This window comes from Choloepus didactylus, chromosome 6, assembly GCF_015220235.1.
Source record: "Choloepus didactylus isolate mChoDid1 chromosome 6, mChoDid1.pri, whole genome shotgun sequence".
Taxonomy (NCBI): domain Eukaryota; kingdom Metazoa; phylum Chordata; class Mammalia; order Pilosa; family Megalonychidae; genus Choloepus; species Choloepus didactylus.
The window spans coordinates 68,143,686-68,167,370 of NC_051312.1; the positions used below are offsets into that span (position 1 = coordinate 68,143,686).

Consider the following 23,685-nt stretch of genomic DNA (forward strand, 5'->3'; position numbering starts at 1 on the left):
TGTCCCCTTTTTTCTAATTGGATATTAAACTGGATAACAGGAGTGTGATCCTCAAGGCTTTCACAATCACAGTGACCCCTTGAAAGCTGCATTGCTGTATAATCCTGTGACTGACTTGTAAAAGATAATTGCTTACTGAGGTGTTCTGAGGTTTTTCCACTAAAAAAAATTTAAGACCCAGGAGTCTTTATTTTTTCATTTTAAAATAGGACAGTTCCTTCTCTGATTTTTCCAGTTAAAAATGAATTTTGTTTAAATTAGCAGTAACTTTTTTTTTTTTTTTTAACTTAATACCTAGCTTCAAAGCAAAGATAAACCTCAGTAGTACATAGGGAATTTAAAATAGGTGGTAATTGTTTAATGTATTCTATTAACTTTATTTGCCATTATAAAATGCACCTCTTGGTGCTCTGTTTTGGTGTACTAATTGCGTATTTCTAATTTAGTTTGATGTTATAATAATTGTTATGTTGCAAATTCAAAGCTTCATTCTCAGGGTTTTGTCTTTTATTTAAATATTAACTTTATAGTCCTGAATAGTCACTGGAAGGAGTATATGCAATGTAGTATCTTATCTACTGCTCCCTTTTAAGAGGAGAGATATACCTTTGATACTGTATATATTTTTGTAATAAATTATAAGATATGTGTAATCTTCTCAAATAGTACTTTTTTTTTTTTTTAAATCTTCATTTTATTGAGATATATTCACATACCACGCAGTCATACAAAACAAATCATACTTTCGATTGTTTACAGTACCATTACATAGTGGTACATTCATCACCCAAATCAATCCCTGACACCTTCATTAGCACACACACAAAAATAACAAGAATAATAATTAGAGTGAAAAAGAGCAATTGAAGTAAAAAAGAACACTGGGTACCTTTGTCTGTTTGTTTCCTTCCCCTATTTTTCTACTCATCCATCCATAAACTAGACAAAGTGGAGTGTGGTCCTTATGGCTTTCCCAATCCCCTTGTCACCCCTCATAAGCTACATTTTTATACAACTGTCTTTGAGATTCATGGGTTCTGGGTTGTAGTTTGATAGTTTCAGGTATCCACCACCAGCTACCCCAATTCTTTAGAACCTAAAAAGGGTTGTCTAAGGTGTGCATAAGAGTGCCCACCAGAGTGACCTCTCGGCTCCTTTTGGATTCTCTCTGCCACTGAAGCTTATTTCATTTCCTTTCACATCCCCCTTTTGGTCAAGAAGATGTTCTCCGTCCCACGATGCCAGGTCTACATTCCTCCCCGGGAGTCATATTCCACGTTGCCAGGGAGATTCACTCCCCTGGGTGTCTGATCCCACGTAGTGGGGAGGGCAGTGATTTCACCTTTCAAGTTGGCTTAGCTAGAGAGACAGGGCCACATCTGAGCAACAAAGAGGCATTCGGGAGGAGGCTCTTAGGCACAACCATAGGGAGGCCTAGCCTCTCCTTTGCAGCAACCGTCTTCCCAAGGGTAAAACCTGTGGTACAGGGCTCAACCCATCAAACCACCAGTCCCCTATGTCTGTGGTCATGTTAGCAACCATGGAGGTGGCGTAGGCGAATACCCTTGCATTCTCCACAGGCTCCTCAAGGGGGCACTACATCTTTTTTTTCCCTTGTTTTTCTTTTCTTTTTTTTTTTTTTTAACTTTCCCTTCTTTTTTAAATCAACTGTATGAAAAAAAAGTTAAAAAGAAAACAAACATACAATAAAAGAACGTTTCAAAGAGACCATAACAAGGGAGTAAGAAAAAGACAACTAACCTAAGATAACTGCTTAACTTCCAACATGTTCCTACTTTACCCCAAGAAAGTTACCTAATATAGCAACATTTCTGTGAACTTGCTCCTACTATATCCATCAGAAATTAACAGACCATAGTCATTCCTGGGCATCCCCAGAACGTTAAATAGCTTATCTGTTCTTCTTGGATTATTGTTCCCCCTTCCTTAATTGCTCTCTATTGCTACTTCCCCTACATTCTACATTATAAGCCATTTGTTTTACATTTTTCAAAGTTCACATTAGTGGTAGCATATAATATTCCTCTTTTTGTGCCTGGCTTATTTCATTCAGCATTATGTCTTCAAGGTTCATCCATGTTGTCATATGTTTCACAAGATCGTTCCTTCTTACTGCCGCGTAGTATTCCATCGTGTGTATATACCACCTTTTATTTATCCACTCATCTGTTGAAGGACATTTGGGTTGTTTCCATCTCTTGGCAATTGTGAATAATGCTGCTATGAACATTGGCGTGCAGATATCTGTTCGTGTCACTGCTTTCCGATCTTCCGGGTATATACCGAGAAGTGCAATCGCTGGATCGAATGGTAACTCTATATCTAGTTTTCTAAGGAACTGCCAGACTGACTTCCAGAGTGGCTGAACCATTATACAGTCCCACCAACAGTGAATAAGAGTTCCAATTTCTCCACATCCCCTCCAGCATTTGTAGTTTCCTGTTTGTTTAATGGCAGCCATTCTAACCGGTGTTAGATGGTATCTCATTGTGGTCTTAATTTGCATCTCTCTAATAGCTAGTGAAGCTGAACATTTTTTCATGTGTTTCTTGGCCATTTGTATTTCCTCTTCAGAGAACTGTCTTTTCATATCTTTTGCCCATTTTATAATTGGGCCAACTGTACTATTGTCATTGAGTTGTAGGATTTCTTTATATATGCAAGATACCAGTCTTTTGTCAGATACATGGTTTCCAAAAATTTTTTCCCATTGAGTTGGCTGCCTCTTTACCTTTTTGAGAAATTCCTTTGAGGTGCAGAAACTTCTAAGCTTGAGGAGTTCCCATTTATCTATTTTCTCTTTTGTTGCTTGTGCTTTGGGTGTAAAGTCTAGGAAGTGGCCGCCTAATACAAGGTCTTGAAGATGTTTCCCTACATTATCTTCTAGGAGTTTTATGGTACTTTCTTTTATATTGAGATCTTTGGTCCATTTTGAGTTAATTTTTGTGTAGGGGGTGAGGTAGGGGTCCTCTTTCATTCTTTTGGATATGGATATCCAACTCTCCCAGCCCCATTTGTTGAAAAGACCATTATGACTCAGTTCAGTGACTTTGGGGGCCTTATCAAAGATCAGTCGGCCATAGATCTGAGGGTCTATCTCCGAATTCTCCATTCGATTCCATTGATCTATATGTCTATCTTTGTGCCAGTACCATGCTGTTTTGACAACTGTGGCTTTATAATAAGCTTCAAAGTCAGGGAGTGTAAGTCCTCCCACTTCGTTTTTCTTTTTTAGAGTGTCTTTAGCAATTCGAGGCATCTTCCCTTTCCAAATAAATTTGATAACTAGCTTTTCCAAGTCTGCAAAGTAGGTTGTTGGAATTTTGATTGGGATTGCATTGAATCTGTAGATGAGTTTGGGTAGAATTGACATCTTAATGACATTTAGCCTTCCTATCCATGAACATGGAATATTTTTCCATCTTTTAAGATCCCCTTCTATTTCTTTTAGTAGAGTTATGTAGTTTTCTTTGTATAGGTCTTTTACATCTTTGGTTAAGTTGATTCCTAGGTACTTGATTTTTTAGTTGCTATTGAAAATGGTATCTTTTTCTTGAGTGTCTCTTCAGTTTGTTCATTTCTAGCATATAGAAACATTACTGACTTATGTGCATTAACCTTGTATCCCGCTACTTTGCTAAATTTGTTTATTAGCTCTAGTAGCTGTATCGTCGATTTCTCAGGGTTTTCTAGATATAAGATCATATCATCTGCAAACAATGACAGTTTTACTTCTTCTTTTCCAATTTGGATGCCTTTTATTTCTTTGTCTTGCCAGATTGCCCTGGCTAGCACTTCCAGCACAATGTTGAATAACAGTGGTGACAGCGGGCATCCTTGTCTTGTTCCTGATCTTAGAGGGAAGGCTTTCAGTCTCTCACCATTGAGTACTATGCTGGCTGTGGGTTTTTCATATATGCTCTTTATCATGTTGAGGAAGTTTCCTTCAATTCCTACCTTTTGAAGTGTTTTTATCAAAAAGGGATGTTGGATTTTGTCAAATGCTTTTTTAGCATCTATTGAGATGATCAATTGATTTTTCCCTTTTGACTTGTTAATGTGTTGTAATACATTGATTGATTTTCTTATGTTGAACCATCCTTGCATGCCTGGAATAAACCCCACTTGGTCATGGTGTCTGATTTTTTTAATGTGTGTTTGGATTCGATTTGCAAGTATTTTGTTGAGGATTTTTGCATCTATATTCATTAGGGAGATTGGCCGGTAGTTTTTCTTTTTTGTAACATCTTTGCCTGGTTTTGGTATTAGATTGATGTTAGCTTCATAAAATGAGTTAGGTAGTGTTCCATTTTCTTCAATGTTTTGAAAGAGTTTGAGTAAGATTGGTGTCAGTTCTTTCTGGAAAGTTTGGTAGAATTCCCCTGTGAAGCCATCTGGCCCAGGGCATTTATTTGTGGGAAGATTTTTGATGACTGCTTGGATCTCTTTGCTTGTGATGGGTTGATTGAGGTCTTCTATTTCTTCTCTGGTCAGTCTAGGTTGTTCATATGTTTCCAGGAAATTGTTCATTTCCTCTACATTATCCAGTTTGTTGCCATACAGTTGTTCATAATATCCTCTTATAATTTTTTTAATTTCTTCAGGATCTGCAGTTATGTCACCTTTTTCATTCATTTTTTTGTTTATATGGGTCTTCTCTCTTTTTGATTTTGTCAGTCTAGCTAGGGGCTTGTCAATCTTGTTGATCTTCTCAAAGAACCAACTTTTGGTGATATTTATCCTCTCTATTGTTTTTTTGTTCTCTATGTCATTTATTTCTGCTTTAATCCTTGTTATTTCTTTTCTTGTAGTTGGTTTAGGATTGGTTTGCTGTTCATTTTCTAGCCTCTTCAGTTGATCCATTAGTTCTTTGATTTTGGCTCTTTCTTCCTTTTTAATATATGCGTTTAGTGCTATAAATTTCCCCCTTAGCACTGCTTTTGCTGCATCCCATAGGTTTTGGTATGTTGTGTTCTCATTTTCATTCGTCTCTATATATTTAGCAATTTCTCTTGCTATTTCTTCTTTAACCCACTGATTGTTTAGGAGTGTGTTGTTTAACCTCCAGGTATTTGTGAATTTTCTAAGTCTCTGATGGTTATTGACTTCTAATTGTATTCCATTGTGGTCAGAGAATGTGCTTTGAATAATTTCAATCTTTTTAAATTTATTGAGGCTTGTTTTATGTCCCAGCATATGATCTATTCTGGAGAAAGTTCCATGAGCACTAGAAAAGTATGTGTATCCTGGTGATTTGGGATGTAATGTCCTGTATATGTCTGTTAAATCTAATTCATTTATCAGATTGTTTAGGTTTTCAGTTTCCTTATTGGTCTTCTGTCTGGTTGATCTATCTATAGGAGAGAGTGATGTGTTGAACTCTCCCACAATTATTGTGGAAACATCAATTGCTTCCTTTAGTTTTGCCAGTGTTTCTCGCATGTATTTTGTGGCACCTTGGTTGGGTGCATAGACATTTACGATTGTTATTTCTTCTTGCTGAATCACCCCTTTTATTAGTACGTAGTGGCCTTCTTTGTCTCTCAAAACATCCCTGCATATGAAGTCTATTTTATCTGAGATTAATATTGCTACACCTGCTTTCTTTTGGCTGTAGCTTGCATGAAATATTTTTTTCCATCCTTTCACTTTCAGTTTCTTTGTGTCCCTGTGTCTAAGATGAGTCTCTTGTATGCAACATATTGATGGTTCATTTTTTTTGATCCATTCTGTGAATCTAAATCTTTTTTTTTTTTTTTTGCCTTTTACAAAAAGGGGTTTATTTGGTTACAGTTACAGTCTTAAGGCCATAAAGTGTCCAAGGTAACACATCAGCAATCGGGTACCTTCACTGGAGGATGGCCAATGGTGTCCGGAAAACCTCTGTTAGTTGGGAAGGCATGTGGCTGGCGTCTGCTCCAAAGTTCTGGTTTCAAAATGGCTTTCTCTCAGGACGTTCCTCTCTAGGCTGTAGTTCCTCAAAAATGTCACTCTTAGTTGCTCTTGGGGTGTTTGTTCTCTCTTAGCTTCTCTGGAGCAAGAGTCTACTTTCAACAGCCATATTCAAACTGTCTCTCATCTGCAGCTACTCTCTCAGCTTCTGTGCATTCTTCAAAGTGTCCCTCTTGGCTATAGAGCCTCTTCAAAATGTCACTCCCAGCTGCACTTCAAAATATCACTTACAGCTGCACTGAATTCCTTCTGTTTGTCAGCACATTTATATGGCTCCAGTGATTTAATTTAGACCTATCCTGAGTGGGTGGGGTAACACCTCCATGGAAATTTTCCAATTGGAGTCATCACCCACAGTTGGGTGGGTCACATTTCCATGCAAACAACCTAATCCAAACGTTCCAACTTAATCCCCACTAATATGTCTGCCACACAAGATTGCATCAAAGAATATGGCTTTTCTGGGGGACATAATACATTCAAACCAGCACATTGCTAAAAGAAACCAAAGAAGACCTAAATAAATGTAAAGCCATTCCATGTTCATAGATTGGAATACCAAATATTACCAGGATATCAATTCTACCCAAAGCGGTCCACAGATTCAACACAATCCCAATCAAAACTCCAACAACCTTCCCCGCAGAAACCGAAAGGCCAATTATCAAATTCACAGGGAAGGGTAAGCCAAAACCATCTTGTAATAGAAGAACGAAGTTGGAGAACCAGCACTGCCCAACCCTAAAACATATGGCAAAGCTACAGTAATCAAAACAGCATGGTACTGGCCCAAGGACAGACCAAAGGCCAATGGAACCGAACCGAGAGTCCAGAAACAAACCCCCACATCCACGACAAACCGACTTTTTCACAAGGGTGCCAAGTCCACTCAATGGGGGAAAAACAGTCTCTTCAACAAGAGGTGCCTAGAAAACAGGATGTCCACATGCAAAACAATGAAAGTGGATTCCCACCTCACCATCTAGGAAATCAACTCAAAATGGACCAAAGATCTAAACATAAGAACCAGAACTAAAAAACTCCCAGATGAAAACAGGGAAGGATCTTCAGTACCTTGTGCTAAGCAATGGTTTCTAGGTCTCTACATCCAGAGAACAAGCGACCAATGAAAAAAACAGAAAAATGGGACCTCACAAAAGTCACAAACTTTCCTGCATCAAAGGACTTGATTATGCAAGTAAAAAGACAATCCACACAATGGGAGAAAATACTTGGAAACCACGTATTTAATGAGAGTTTAAATATTCAGAACACATAAAGAAATCCTTCAACTCAACAACAACAAAAAAGACAAATAAGCTGTGCTGATTTGAATCTCTTATGTACCCCAGAAAAGCCTATGTTATTTTAATCCAGTATTGTTGGGGCAGACCAACTGTGGATGGGATCTTTTTTTTTTTTTTTTTTTTTTTTTAATCATCATTTTATTGAGATATATTCACATACCACGCAGTCATACAAAACAAATTGTACTTTCGACTGTTTACAGTACCATTACATAGTTGTACATTCATCACCTAAATCAATCCCTGACACCTTCATTAGCACACACACAAAAATAACAAGAATAATAATTAGAGTGAAAAAGAGCAATTGAAGTAAAAAAGAACACTGGGTACCTTTGTCTGTTTGTTTCCTTCCCCTACTTTTCTACACATCCATCCATAAACTAGACAAAGTGGAGTGTGGTCCTTATGGCTTTCCCAATCCCACTGTCACCCCTCATAAGCTACATTTTTATACAACTGTCTTCGAGATTCATGGGTTCTGGGTTGTAGTTTAATAGTTTCAGGTATCCACCACCAGCTACCCCAATTCTTTAGAACCTAAAAAAGGTTGTCTAAAGTGTGCGTAAGAGTGCCCACCAGAGTGATCTCTCGGCTCGTTTTGGAATCTCTCTGCCACTGAAGCTTATTTCATTTCCTTTCACATCCCCCTTTTGGTCAAGAAGATGTTCTCCATCCCACGATGCCGGGTCTACATTCCTCCCCGGGAGTCATATTCCACGTTGCCAGGGAGATTCACTTCCCTGGGTGTCTGATCCCACGTCGGGGGGAGGGCAGTGATTTCACCTTTCAAGTTGGCTTAGCCAGAGAGAGAGGGCCACATCTGAGCAACAAAGAGGCATTCAGGAGGAGACTCTTAGGCACAAATACAGGGAGGCCTAGCCTCTCCTTTGCAGCAACCGTCTTCCCAAGGGTAAAACTTATGGTAGAGGGCTCAACCCATCAAACCACCAGTCCCCTATGTCTGTGGTCATGTTAGCAACCATGGAGGTGGCGTAGGCGAATACCCCTGCATTCTCCACAGGCTCCTCAAGGGGGCACTACATCTTTTTTTTTTTTTCCTTGTTTGTCTTTTTTCTTTTCTTTTTTTTTTTTTTTAACTTTCCCTTCTTTTTTAAATCAACTGTATGAAAAAAAAATGTTAAAAACAAAACAAACATACAATAAAAGAACATTTCAAAGAGACCATAACAAGGGAGTAAGAAAAAGACAACTAACCTAAGATAACTGCTTAACTTCCAACATGTTCCTACTTTACCCCAAGAAAGTTACATAATATAGCAACATTTCAGTGAACTTGTTCCTACTACATCCATCAGAAATTAACAGACCATAGTCATTTCTGGGCATCCCCAGAACGTTAAATAGCTTATCTGTTCTTCTTGGATTATTGTTCCCCCTTCCTTAATTGCTCTCTACTGCTAGTTCCCCTACATTCTACATTATAAACCATTTGTTTTACATTTTTCAAAGTTCACATTAGTGGTAGCATATAATATTTCTCTTTTTGTGCCTGGCTTATTTCGCTCAGCATTATGTCTTCAAGGTTCATCCATGTTGTCATATGTTTCACCAGATCGTTCCTTCTTACTGCCGCGTAGTATTCCATCGTGTGTATATACCACATTTTATTTATCCACTCATCTGTTGAAGGACATTTGGGTTGTTTCCATCTCTTGGCAATTGTGAATAATGCTGCTATGAACTTTGGCGTGCAGATATCTGTTCGTGTCACTGCTTTCCGATCTTCCGGGTATATACCGAGAAGTGCAATCGCTGGATCGAATGGTAGCTCTATATCTAGTTTTCTAAGGAACTGCCAGACTGACTTCCAGAGTGGCTGAACCATTATACAGTCCCACCAACAATGAATAAGAGTTCCAATTTCTCCACATCCCCTCCAGCATTTGTAGTTTCCTGTTTGTTTAATGGCAGCCATTCTAACCGGTGTTAGATGGTATCTCATTGTGGTCTTAATTTGCATCTCTCTAATAGCTAGTGAAGCTGAACATTTTTTCATGTGTTTCTTGGCCATTTGTATTTCCTCTTCAGAGAACTGTCTTTTCATATCTTTTGCCCATTTTATAATTGGGCTGTCTGTACTATTGTCATTGAGTTGTAGGATTTCTTTGTATATGCAAGATATCAGTCTTTTGTCAGATACATGGTTTCCAAAAATTTCCTCCCACTGAGCCGGCTGCCTCCCTACCTTTTTGAGAAATTCCTTTGAGGTGCAGAAACTTCTAAGCTTGAGGAGTTCCCATTTATCTATTTTCTCTTTTGTTGCTTGTGCTTTGGGTGTAAAGTCTAGGAAGTGGCCTCCTAATACAAGGTCTTGAAGATGTTTTCCTACATTATCCTCTAGGAGTTTAATGGTACTTTCTTTTATATTGAGATCTTCGGTCCATCCCGAGCTAATTTTTGTGTAGGGGGTGAGGTATGGGTCCCCCCCCCATCCCCCTGGATATGGACATCCAACTCTCCCAGCCCCATTCGTCGAAAAGACCATTATGGGTCAGTTCGGTGACTTTGGGGGCCTTATCAAAGATCAGTCGGCCATAGATCCGAGGGTCCATCTCCGAACCCCCAATTCGACTCCACCGATCCATATGTCTATCCTTGTGCCAGCACCACGCTGCTCCGGCAACCGTGGCCTTATAATAAGCTTCAAAGTCAGGGAGTGCAAGTCCTCCCACCTCGCCCCTCTTTTTTAGAGTGTCTTTAGCAATTCGAGGCATCTTCCCTTTCCAAATAAATCCGATAACTAGCCCCCCCAAGTCTGCAAAGTAGGTTGCCGGAGCCCCGACCGGGACTGCATCGAATCTGCAGATGAGTCCGGGTAGAATTGACATCTTAATGACATCCAGCCTTCCTATCCATGAACATGGAATATCTTTCCATCTTTTAAGGTCCCCTTCTATTTCCTTTAGTAGAGTCATGTAGTTTTCTTTGTATAGGTCTTTTACATCTTTGGTTAAGTTGATTCCTAGGTACTTGATTTTTTTAGTTGCTATTGAAAATGGTATCTTTTTCTTGAGTGTCTCTTCAGTTTGTTCATTTCTAGCATATAGAAACATTACTGACTTATGTGCATTAATCTTGTATCCCGCTACTTTGCTAAATTTGTTTATTAGCTCTAGTAGGTGTATCGTCGATTTCTCAGGGTTTTCTAGATATAAGATCATATCATCTGCAAACAATGACAGTTTTACTTCTTCTTTTCCAATTTGGATGCCTTTTATTTCTTTGTCTTGCCGGATTGCCCTGGCTAGCACTTCCAGCACAATGTTGAATAACAGTGGTGACAGCGGGCATCCTTGTCTTGTTCCTGATCTTAGAGGGAAGGCTTTCAGTCTCTCACCATTGAGTACTATGCTGGCTGTGGGTTTTTCATATATGCTCTTTATCATGTTGAGGAAGTTTCCTTCAATTCCTACCTTTTGAAGTGTTTTTATCAAAAAGGGATGTTGGATTTTGTCAAATGCTTTTTCAGCATCTATTGAGATGATCAATTGATTTTTCCCTTTCGAGTTTTTAATGTGTTGTAATACATTGATTGTTTTTCTTATGTTGAACCATCCTTGCATGCCTGGAATGAACCGCACTTGGTCATGGTGTATGATTTTTTTAATGTGTCTTTGGATTCGATTTGCAAGTATTTTGTTGAGGATTTTTGCATCTATATTCATTAGGGAGATTGGCCGGTAGTTTTCCTTTTTTGTAGCATCTTTGCCTGGTTTTGGTATTAGATTGATGTTAGCTTCATAAAATGAGTTAGGTAGTGTTCCATTTTTTTCAATGTTTTGAAAGAGTTTGAGTAAGATTGGTGTCAGTTCTTTCTGGAAAGTTTGGTAGAATTCCCCTGTGAAGCCATCTGGCCCTGGGCATTTATTTGTGGGAAGATTTTTGATGACTGATTGGATCTCTTTGCTTGTGATGGGTTGGTTGAGGTCTTCTATTTCTTCTCTGGTCAGTCTAGGTTGTTCATATGTTTCCAGGAAATTGTCCATTTCTTCTACATTATCCAGTTTGTTGCCATACAGTTGTTCATAATATCCTCTTATAATTTTTTTAATTTCTTCAGAATCTGCAGTTATGTCACCTTTTTCATTCATTATTTTGTTTATATGGGTCTTCTCTCTTTTTGATTTTGTCAGTCTAGCTAGGGGCTTGTCAATCTTGTTGATCTTCTCAAAGAACCAACTTTTGGTGATATTTATCCTCTCTATTGTTTTTTTGTTCTCTATGTCATTTATTTCTGCTTTAATCCTTGTTATTTCTTTTCTTGTAGTTGGTTTAGGATTGGTTTGCTGTTCATTTTCTAGCTTCTTCAGTTGATCCATTAGTTCTTTGATTTTGGCTCTTTCTTCCTTTTTAATATATGCGTTTAGTGCTATAAATTTCCCCCTTAGCACTGCTTTTGCTGCATCCCATAGGTTTTGGTATGTTGTGTTCTCATTTTCATTCGTCTCTATATATTTAGCAATTTCTCTTGCTATTTCTTCTTTAACCCACTGATTGTTTAGGAGTGTGTTGTTTAACCTCCAGGTATTTGTGAATTTTCTAAGTCTCTGATGGTTATTGACTTCTAATTGTATTCCATTGTGGTCAGAGAATGTGCTTTGAATAATTTCAATCTTTTTAAATTTACTGAGGCTTGTTTTATGTCCCAGCATATGATCTATTCTGGAGAAAGTTCCATGAGCACTAGAAAAGTATGTGTATCCTGGTGATTTGGGATGTAATGTCCTGTAGATGTCTGTTAAATCTAATTCATTTATCAGATTGTTTAGGTTTTCAATTTCCTTATTGGTCTTCTGTCTGGTTGATCTATCTATAGGAGAGAGTGATGTGTTGAAGTCTCCCACAATTATTGTGGAAACATCAATTGCTTCCTTTAGTTTTGCCAGTGTTTCTCTCATGTATTTTGTGGCACCTTGATTGGGTGCATAGACATTTACGATTGTTATTTCTTCTTGCTGAATTGCCCCTTTTATTAGTATGTAGTGGCCTTCTTTGTCTCTCAAAACATCCCTGCATTTGAAGTCTATTTTATCTGAGATTAATATTGCTACACCTGCTTTCTTTTGGCTGTAGCTTGCATGAAATATTTTTTTCCATCCTTTCACTTTCAGTTTCTTTGTGTCCCTGTGTCTAAGATGAGTCTCTTGTATGCAACATATTGATGGTTCATTTTTTTTGATCCATTCTGCGAATCTATATCTTTTAATTGGGGAGTTTAATCCATTTACATTCAACGTTAAAACCGTGAAGGCATTTCTTGAATCAGCCATCTTATCCTTTGGATTATGTTTGCCATATTTTTCCCTCTCTCTATTAATATCCTTTATTGTACCCATACCGAATCTCTTTAGTACTGAACCTTTCTCCACGTCTCTCTGTCCTGTCTTTGTTTCTCGGTCTGTAGGGCTCCCTTTAGTATCTCCAGTAGGGCAGGTCTCTTGTTAGCAAATTCTCTCAGCATTTCTTTGTCTGTGAAAAATTTAAGCTCTCCCTCAAATTTGAAGGAGAGCTTTGCTGGATAAAGTATTCTTGGCTGGAAATTCCTCTCACTCAGAATTTTAAATATATCGTGCCACTGCCTTCTTGCCTCCATGGTGGCTGCTGAGTAGTCACTACTTAGTCTTATGCTGTTTCCTATGTATGTGGTGAATTGCTTTTCTCTTGCTGCTTTCAGAACTTGCTCCTTCTCTTCTATGTTTGACAGTGTGATCAGTATATGTCTCGGAGTGGGTTTTTTTGGATTTATTCTATTTGGAGTTCGCTGAGCATTTATGATTTGTGTATTTATGTTGTTTAGAAGATTTGGGAAGTTTTCCCCAACAATTTCTTTGAATACTCTTCCTAGACCTTTACCCTTTTCTTCCCCTTCTGGGACACCAATGAGTCTTATATTCGGACGTTTCATATTATCTCTCATATCCCTGAGGTCCATTTCGAGTTTTTCAATTTTTTTCCCTATTCTTTCTTTTATGCTTTCATTTTCCATTCTGTCATCTTCCAGGTCACTGATTCGTTGTTCAGCTTCCTCTAGTCTTGTACTGTGAGTGTCCAGAATGTTTTTAATTTGGTCAACAGTTTCTTTAATTTCCATAAGATCATCCATTTTTTTATTTAGTCTTGCAATGTCTTCTTTATGCTCTTCTAGGGTCTTCTTGATTTCCTTCATATCCCGTACTATGGTCTCATTGTTCATCTTTAGTTCTTTGAGTAGCTGCTCTAGGTGCTGTGTCTCTTCTGGTCTTTTGATTTGGGTGCTTGGGCTTGGGTTATCCATATCGTCTGTTTTTTTTCATATGCTTTATAATTTTCTGTTGTTTTTGGCCTCGTGGCATTTGCTGAACTTGATAGGGTTCTTTTAGGGTTTGTAGACCTATTGAAGTCCTTATCTCTAATTTATCAGATCTACAGCTTCGTGGAGTACAGTTTCTCTAACTAACCAGCAGGTGGCGTCCACGAGCCACCTGTTCTCCACAAGCCAGATCTCCCCTGCTTAGCCTTTTTGGTGAGTGGGGGAGTGAGTCTTGTGGGGCCCAATTGGTGTACCAAGATTGCGTGTGTAGTTGGTGTTGCCTGCCCTGTATGTGGGGCGTGTTTCTGGGCAGTCGGGGAGGGGGGGTGGCCCTAAGAATCAAATCTCCCTGATGATCCTAGAGTTTTAAAGCTGCTGCAATAGTCTAATCCTTCAGTTCAGTCCTGCCACAGTTTGTCTCTGCTACTGACCCACAAGTCTTTGGTATTGGCATATGGCTCCTGAGACTTGCAAGTGGGCCCCTCTTCCAGGCTGTGCACCCCGGGTCCTCTGTTGAGGGCTGACTGTGCTATGTCACAGGTGAGTGCCGTCCCCCCAGGGCAGTTCTGGGCTGCTGGGCTGTGTAGAGAGGCTCCCAGTCTGCTGAAATGATGGCTGAATGGGGCTTTGTTAATTCACACTGCTCCACCTTCCCAGCTCTGGGACATTCAGCTGAGGTTGCAGGGAAGGCTAATGTCCACGCCCAGTTTTGTGGTGTGTGCCTGTTATTTGAAGCACTTCTGTCACACTGGGTTGTCTGGGGCAGCTCTGGGCTATGGGGCTGGCGATGGGCAGGAGTGTTTCCTGTCCACCAGGATGGTGGCTGTGAGCGGACACCCCCCTATTCTTGGGAAGTTGTGTTGTTTAGTGAATTTTCTCAGCCTCTGGATTATTGCCTTTTGTCTCAGAGCTCTCTTAGTTCTGCTCTTGACTTGACGTGCCCAAATTGCAATTCTTTGAAGCTTTCTGTATTGAGCTTCTTAGAGTAATTGTTTTAGAAAAAGCAAAAAGGATTTAAAAAAAAAAACAAAAAAAAAACAACAAAAAAAAAACGGCCCTCCTCAGAGATCTAATGAGTTATTGAAATGCTAATAGACAAAGCAACCAGGGCCATTAAGGAAAGGTGCACAGGGCAGAGAGATCAGCTTTGCTTCGGGATTTGCATATGCGCCTCAAGGCCTGAGCTCCGCCCTTCCCCTTTCTGTGTTCACCAGAACTCCAAAAATCCTCTGCTTTTATTTTGGAGTTTTTCGTGTTGTTTTTTTTCTATGCCTGTCTCCTCTCTGCTGGGCTGGCTGCTCTCAGATTCTCTGGTGTCTGGTCTCAGTCTATCTATGGTTGGAGTTTGAATCAGTAGAATGAGTTTTCGATAAGAGCAGCCACTGCAGTTCTCCCTTCTCCTTCCCGGAGCTGACAGCCCCTCCTCGCCCGGGACTGAGCCTGGCAGGGAGGGGCGCGGGACCCCTGGCCGCAAAAACTTACAGATTTCGCTGATCTCAGCAGTTCCACGTTTTCATGAGTGTTGTATGAAGTATGCCCAAAGACAGATTGCTCTGTGGTGTCCAGTCCACGCAGTTCCTGGCTTTTTACCTACATTCCTGGAGGAGTAACTAAAACTTACAGCTCACCAGTCTGCCATCTTGCCCCGCCTCCCTGAATCTATATCTTTTAATTGGGGAGTTTAATCCATTTACATTCAACGTTATAACCGTGAAGGCATTTCTTGAATCAGCCATCTTATCCTTTGGTTTATGTTTGTCATATTTTGCCCCTCTCTCTATTAATATCCTTTATTGTACCCATACCGAATCTCTTTAGTACTGAACCTTTCTCCAAGTCTCTCTGTCCTGTCTTTGTTTCTCTGTCTGTAGGGCTCCCTTTAGTACCTCCAGTAGGGCAGGTCTCTTGTTAGCAAATTCTCTCAGCATTTGTTTGTCTGTGAAAAATTTAAGCTCTCCCTCAAATTTGAAGGAGAGCTTTGCTGGATAAAGTATTCTTGGCTGGAAATTTTTCTCACTCAGAATTTTAAATATATCGTGCCACTGCCTTCTCGCCTCTGTGGTGGCTGCTGAGTAGTCACTACTTAGTCTTATGCTGTTTCCTTTGTATGTGGTGAATTGCTTTTCTCTTGCTGCTTTCATAACTTGCTCCTTCTCCTCTGTGTTTGACAGTGTGATCAGTATATGTCTCGGAGTGGGTTTATTTAGATTTATTCTATTTGGGGTTCGCTGACCATTTATGATTTGTGTATTTTTGTTGTTTAGAAGATTTGGGAAGTTTTCCCCAACAATTTCTTTGAATACTCTTCCTAGACCTTTACCCTTTTCTTCCCCTTCTGGGACACCAATGAGTCTTATATTTGGACGTTTCATATTATCTATCATGTCCCTGAGGTCCATTTCGATTTTTTCAATTTTTTTCCCCATTCTTGCTTTTATGCTTTTATTTTCCATTCTGTGATCTTCCAGGTCACTGATTCGTTGTTCAACTTCCTCTAGTCTTGTACTATGAGTGTCCAGAATGTTTTTAATTTGGTCAACAGTTTCTTTAATTTCCATAAGATCATCCATTTTTTTATTTTGTCTTGCAATGTCTTCTTTATGCTCTTCTAGGGTCTTCTTGATTTTCTTTGTCTCCCGTACTATGGTCTCACTGTTCATCTTTAGTTCTTTGAGTAGCTGCTCTAGGTGCTGTGTCTCTTCTGGTCTTTTGATTTGGATGCTTGGGCTTGGGTTATCCATATCGTCTGGTTTTTTCATATGCTTTATAATTTTCTGTTGTTTTTGGCCTCGTGGCATTTGCTGAACTTGATAGGGTTCTTTTAGGATTTGTAGACCAATTGAAGTCCTTATCTCTAATTTATCAGATCTACAGCTTCGTGGAGTACACTTTCTCTAACTAACCAGCAGGTGGCGTCCACGAGCCACCTGTTCTCCACAAGCCAGTTCTCCCCTGCTTAGCCTTTTTGGTGAGTGGGGGAGTGAGTCTTGTGGGGTCCAATTGGTGTATCAAACTTGCGTGTGTAGTTGGTGTTGCCTGCCCTGTATATGGGGTGTGTTTCTGGGCAGTCAGGGAGAGGGGGATGGCTCTAACAATCAAATCTCCCTGGTGATCCTAGAGTTTTAAAGCTGCTGCAATAGTCTAATCCTTCAGTTCAGTCCTGCCACAGTTTGTCTCTGCCACTGACCCACAAGACCTTGGTATTGGCGTATGGCTCCTGAGACTTGCAAGTGGGCCCCTCTTCCAGGCCGTGCACCCCGGGTCCTCTGTTGAGGGATGACTGTGCTATCTCACAGGTGAGTGCCGTCCCCCCAGGGCAGTTCTGGGCTGCTGGGCTGTGTAGGGAGGCTCCCAGTCTGCTGAAATGATGGCTGAATGGGGCTTTGTTAATTCACACTGCTCTACCTTCCCAACTCTGGGACAATCAGCTGAGGTTGCAGGGAAGGCTAATGTCCACGCCCAGGTTTGTGGTGTCTGCCTGTTATTTGAAGCACTTCCGTCCCACTGGGTTGTCTGGGGCAGTTCTGGGCTATGGGACTGGCGATGGGCAGGAGTGTTTCCTGTCCACCAGGATGATGGCTGTGAGCGGACACCCCCCTTTTCTTGGGAAGTTGTGGTGTTTAGTGAATTTTCTCAGCCACTGGATTATTGCGTTTTGTCTCAGAGATCTCCTAGTTCTGCTCTTGACTTGAGCTGCCCTAATAGCAAGTCTTTGAAGCTTTCTGTATTGGGCTTCTTAGAGTAATTGTTTTAGAAAAAGAAAAAAGGATTTAAAAAAAAAAAAAAAAAAGGGCCCTCCTCAGAGATCTAATGGGTTATTGAAATGCTAAGAGACAAAGCAACCAGGGCCATTAAGGAAAGGTCCACAGGGCAGAGAGATCAGCTTTTCTTCAGGATTTGCATATGCGCCTCAGGGCCCTTCCCCTTTCTATGTTCACCAGAACTCCAAAAATCCTCCGCTTTTATTTTGGAGTTTTTCGTGTTGTTTTTTTTCTATGCCTGTCTCCTCTCTGCTGGGCTGGCTGCTCTCAGATTCTCTGGTGTCTGGTCTCAGTCTATCTATGGTTGGAGTTTGAATCAGTAGAATGAGTTTCCGATAAGGGCTGCCACTGCAGTTCTCCCTTCTCCTTCCCGGAGCTGACAGCCCCTCCTCCCCCGGGACTGAGCCTGGCAGGGAGGGGCGCGGGTCCCCTGGCCGCAAAAACTTACAGATTTCGCTGATCTCAGCAGTTCCACGTTTTCATGAGTGTTGTATGAAGTATGCCCAAAGACAGATTGCTCTGTGGTGTCCAGTCCACGCAGTTCCTGGCTTTTTACCTACATTCCTGGAGGAGTAACTAAAACTTACAGCTCACCAGTCTGCCATCTTGCCCCGCCTCCCTGAATCTATATCTTTTAATTGGGGAGTTTAATCCATTTACATTCAACGTTATAACCGTGAAGGCATTTCTTGAATCAGCCATCTTATCCTTTGGTTTATGTTTGTCATATTTTGCCCCTCTCTCTATTAATATCCTTTATTGTACCCATACCGAATCTCTTTAGTACTGAACCTTTCTCCAAGTCTCTCTGTCCTGTCTTTGTTTCTCTGTCTGTAGGGCTCCCTTTAGTACCTCCAGTAGGGCAGGTCTCTTGTTAGCAAATTCTCTCAGCATTTGTTTGTCTGTGAAAAATTTAAGCTCTCCCTCAAATTTGAAGGAGAGCTTTGCTGGATAAAGTATTCTTGGCTGGAAATTTTTCTCACTCAGAATTTTAAATATATCGTGCCACTGCCTTCTCGCCTCTGTGGTGGCTGCTGAGTAGTCACTACTTAGTCTTATGCTGTTTCCTTTGTATGTGGTGAATTGCTTTTCTCTTGCTGCTTTCATAACTTGCTCCTTCTCCTCTGTGTTTGACAGTGTGATCAGTATATGTCTCGGAGTGGGTTTATTTAGATTTATTCTATTTGGGGTTCGCTGACCATTTATGATTTGTGTATTTTTGTTGTTTAGAAGATTTGGGAAGTTTTCCCCAACAATTTCTTTGAATACTCTTCCTAGACCTTTACCCTTTTCTTCCCCTTCTGGGACACCAATGAGTCTTATATTTGGACGTTTCATATTATCTATCATGTCCCTGAGGTCCATTTCGATTTTTTCAATTTTTTTCCCCATTCTTGCTTTTATGCTTTTATTTTCCATTCTGTGATCTTCCAGGTCACTGATTCGTTGTTCAACTTCCTCTAGTCTTGTACTATGAGTGTCCAGAATGTTTTTAATTTGGTCAACAGTTTCTTTAATTTCTATAAGATCATCCATTTTTTTATTTTGTCTTGCAATGTCTTCTTTATGCTCTTCTAGGGTCTTCTTGATTTTCTTTGTCTCCCGTACTATGGTCTCATTGTTCATCTTTAGTTCTTTGAGTAGCTGCTCTAGGTGCTGTGTCTCTTCTGGTCTTTTGATTTGGGTGCTTGGGCTTGGGTTATCCATATCGTCTGGTTTTTTCATATGCTTTATAATTTTCTGTTGTTTTTGGCCTCGTGGCATTTGCTGAACTTGATAGGGTTCTTTTAGGATTTGTAGACCAATTGAAGTCCTTATCTCTAATTTATCAGATCTACAGCTTCGTGGAGTACACTTTCTCTAACTAACCAGCAGGTGGCGTCCACGAGCCACCTGTTCTCCACAAGCCAGTTCTCCCCTGCTTAGCCTTTTTGGTGAGTGGGGGAGTGAGTCTTGTGGGGTCCAATTGGTGTATCAAACTTGCGTGTGTAGTTGGTGTTGCCTGCCCTGTATATGGGGTGTGTTTCTGGGCAGTCAGGGAGAGGGGGATGGCTCTAACAATCAAATCTCCCTGGTGATCCTAGAGTTTTAAAGCTGCTGCAATAGTCTAATCCTTCAGTTCAGTCCTGCCACAGTTTGTCTCTGCCACTGACCCACAAGACCTTGGTATTGGCGTATGGCTCCTGAGACTTGCAAGTGGGCCCCTCTTCCAGGCCGTGCACCCCGGGTCCTCTGTTGAGGGATGACTGTGCTATCTCACAGGTGAGTGCCGTCCCCCCAGGGCAGTTCTGGGCTGCTGGGCTGTGTAGGGAGGCTCCCAGTCTGCTGAAATGATGGCTGAATGGGGCTTTGTTAATTCACACTGCTCTACCTTCCCAACTCTGGGACAATCAGCTGAGGTTGCAGGGAAGGCTAATGTCCACGCCCAGGTTTGTGGTGTCTGCCTGTTATTTGAAGCACTTCCGTCCCACTGGGTTGTCTGGGGCAGTTCTGGGCTATGGGACTGGCGATGGGCAGGAGTGTTTCCTGTCCACCAGGATGATGGCTGTGAGCGGACACCCCCCTTTTCTTGGGAAGTTGTGGTGTTTAGTGAATTTTCTCAGCCACTGGATTATTGCGTTTTGTCTCAGAGATCTCCTAGTTCTGCTCTTGACTTGAGCTGCCCTAATAGCAAGTCTTTGAAGCTTTCTGTATTGGGCTTCTTAGAGTAATTGTTTTAGAAAAAGAAAAAAGGATTTAAAAAAAAAAAAAAAAAAAGGGCCCTCCTCAGAGATCTAATGGGTTATTGAAATGCTAAGAGACAAAGCAACCAGGGCCATTAAGGAAAGGTCCACAGGGCAGAGAGATCAGCTTTTCTTCAGGATTTGCATATGCGCCTCAGGGCCCTTCCCCTTTCTATGTTCACCAGAACTCCAAAAATCCTCCGCTTTTATTTTGGAGTTTTTCGTGTTGTTTTTTTTCTATGCCTGTCTCCTCTCTGCTGGGCTGGCTGCTCTCAGATTCTCTGGTGTCTGGTCTCAGTCTATCTATGGTTGGAGTTTGAATCAGTAGAATGAGTTTCCGATAAGGGCTGCCACTGCAGTTCTCCCTTCTCCTTCCCGGAGCTGACAGCCCCTCCTCCCCCGGGACTGAGCCTGTCAGGGAGGGGCGCGGGTCCCCTGGCCGCAAAAACTTACAGATTTCGCTGATCTCAGCAGTTCCACGTTTTCATGAGTGTTGTATGAAGTATGCCCAAAGTCAGATTGCTCTGTGGTGTCCAGTCCACGCAGTTCTTGGCTTTCTACCTACTTTCCTGGAGGAGTAACTAAAACATACAGCTCACCAGTTTGCCATCTTGCCCCGCCTCCACCGGATTAAATTTAAGAACATGTTTTTTCCAGAATATATACAGCTGTATACCACCACATCAGAATTCAAGCCTTTTGTATCCCTAGTTAAATTTTTCCTAGATATGTAATTATTTTTATGCTATTGTAAATGGAATTGTCTTCTTAATTTTCTCCTTTGATTGGTCATTGCTAGTGTATAGGAACAGAATTGGGTTTTTTTGGTATTGATCTTGTGCGTTGACACTTTGCTGAATTCATTTATTAGTTGAATTCATCTAATAGTTTTCTTGTAGATTCCTTTGGATATCCTGTATATAAGATCATGTCATCTGCAGATAGATAGAGTTAGTTTTACTTCTTAAACTTTTTGAAAAATGGCTTTATCATGTTGAGAAAGTTTCCTTCTATCCCCACTTTTCTGAGTGTTTTTAATCATGAGTGGGTGCTGGATTTTGTCAAATGCCTTTTCTGCATCTGTTGAGAAAATCTGCATTTCTTGAGAAAATAAAAGGAAATATTTGTTTTTTTCCTTCATTCTCTTTATGCAATGTATTATGTTAATTGATTTTCATCTGTAGAACCACCCTTGCATTTCTGGACTGAATCCCACTTGTCATAATCTTTTTAATAAGCTGTTGGATTTGCTTGCTAGTATTTTGTTAAGGATTTTTGCATCTATATTCATAAGAGAGGTTCATCTGTAATTTTTGTTTCTTGTAATGTCTTTACCAGGCTTTGGTATCAGAGTAATGTTGGCCTCATACAATGAATTAGGAAGTGTTCCCTCCTCTTAAATTCTTTGGGAGAGTTTGAGAAGGATTGGTATTAATTCCTCTTTAAATGTTTGGTAGAATTCACAAGTGAAGGCATCTGGTCCTGGACTTTTCTTTGGTGGAAAGTTTTTGATTATTAATTGAATCTCTGTACTTGTTATAGGTTTATTGATGTTTTCTATTTCTTCTTGAGTCAGTTGGGTAATTAATATATTTCTAGGAATTTTTCAATTCATTTTGTACAGGCATACCTCAGCGATATTGTGGGTTTGGTCCCAGACCACCACAATAAAGCAAGTCACACAAATTATTTTTGGTTTCCTAGTGCATCTAAAAGTTCTATATGTACTATACTGTTGTCTGGAAGTGTGCAGTAGCATTTTGTCTAAAAAAACAATGTACATCACTTTGGATGATTGTATGGTATGCGAATTTATCTCAATAAAATTGAATTAAAAAAACAATGTACATACCTTAATTTAAAATACTTTATGTCTAAAAAATGGTAACTGTCATCAAGCCTTCAGTAGATCATAATCTTTTTGCTGGTGGAGGGTCTTTCCTAGATGTTGATGGTTGCTAACTAATCAGGGTGGTTGTTGCTGAAAGTTGGAGTGGCTGTGGCAATTTCTTAAAATAAGACAGTAATGAAGTTTGCTGCATCTTTTAAGTCTTCCTTTCATGAAAGATTTCTCTGTAGCATGTGATGCTGTTTGAAAGCATTTTATCCACAGTAGAACTTCTTTCAAAATTGGAGTCAATCCTCTCAACCTTGCTGCTGCTGCTTTATCAACTAAGTTTGTGTAATATTCTAAATCCTCTGTTGTCATTTCAACAATGCTCACAGCATCTTCAGCAGGAGTAGATTCCATCTCAAGAAACCACTTTCTTTCTTTGCTCGTCCATAAGAAGCAACAACTCATCTGTTAGAGTTTTATCATGAGATTGCAGCAATTCAGTCACAGCTTAGGCTCCACTTCTAATTCTAGTTCTCTTGCTCTTTCCACATCTGCAGTTACCTCCTCCACTGACATCTTAAACGCTCAAAGTCATCCATGAGGGCTGACATCAACTTCTTTTAAACTCCTGTGAATGTAGATACTTTGACTTCATCTCATGAATCATGCATGCCCTTAATGGCACCTAGAATGGTGTATCCTTTCCAGAAGGTTTTCAGTTTATTTTATCCAGATCCACCAGAGGAATCACTATCTAAGGCAGCTATAGCCTTACAAAATGTATTTCTTAAAGAATAAGACTTGAAAGTTGTGATTATTACTTGATCCATGGGCTACAGAATGAATGTTGTGTTAGCAGGCATGAAAACAACATTAATCTCATCATATATCTCCATCAGAGCTCTTGAGTGACCAGGTGAATTGTCAGTGAGCAGTAATATTTTGAAAGGAATCTTCTTTTCTGAGCAGTAGGTCTCAATAGTGGGCTTAAAATATTCAGCAAACTATGTTGTAAACAGATGTGCTGTCGTCCAGGCTTTGTTGTTCATTTCTAGAACAAAGGCAGAGTAGATTTAGCATAATTCTTAAGAGCCCTAGGATTTTCAGAATGGTAAGTGAGCATTGGCTTCAGCTTTAAGTCACCAGCTGCATTAACTCTTAACAAGAGCGACGTCAGCCTCTTCTTTGAAGCTTTGAAGCCAGATGTTTACTTCTCCTCTCTAACTATGAAAGTCCTAGATGGCATCTTCTTCAGATATAAGGCTGTTTCGTCTACATTGAAAATCTGTTGTTTAGTGTAGCAATCTTCATCAGTTTTCTTAGCTAGATTTTCAGGATAAGTTGCTGCAGCTTCTACATCAGCACTTGCTGCTTCACCTTGCACTAATGGAGACAGCTTCTTTTCTTAAACCTCATGAGCCAACCTCTAGTAGCTTCAAACTTTTCTTCTGCAGTTCCTCACTCCTCTCGTCTTCCACAGAAATTAATAGAGTTAGGGCCTTGCTCTGGATTAGGTTTTGGCTTAAAGGAATGTTGTGGCTCGTTTTATCTTCTATCTAGGTATGACAACTTTCTCCATTTAAGCGATAAGGCTGTTTCACTTTGATGTGTTCACTGGAGTAGCACTTTTAATTTCCTTCAAAAACTTTTCCTTTGCATTCACAACTTGGCTAATGTGTGGCGCAAGAGGTCTAGCTTTTGGCCTGTCTTGGCTTTCAGCATGCCTTTCTTACTAAGTTTAGTCATTTCTAGCTTTTGATTTGAGGTGAGA

The 23,685-nt window shown here is 40.2% G+C and overlaps 1 protein-coding gene across 1 annotated transcript in view; it reads left to right on the forward strand.

The window, feature by feature from the left end:
* BTBD10 (BTB domain containing 10) overlaps positions 1–23,685 on the forward strand; it is a 210,319-nt gene that overhangs the window by 180,386 nt on the left and 6,248 nt on the right.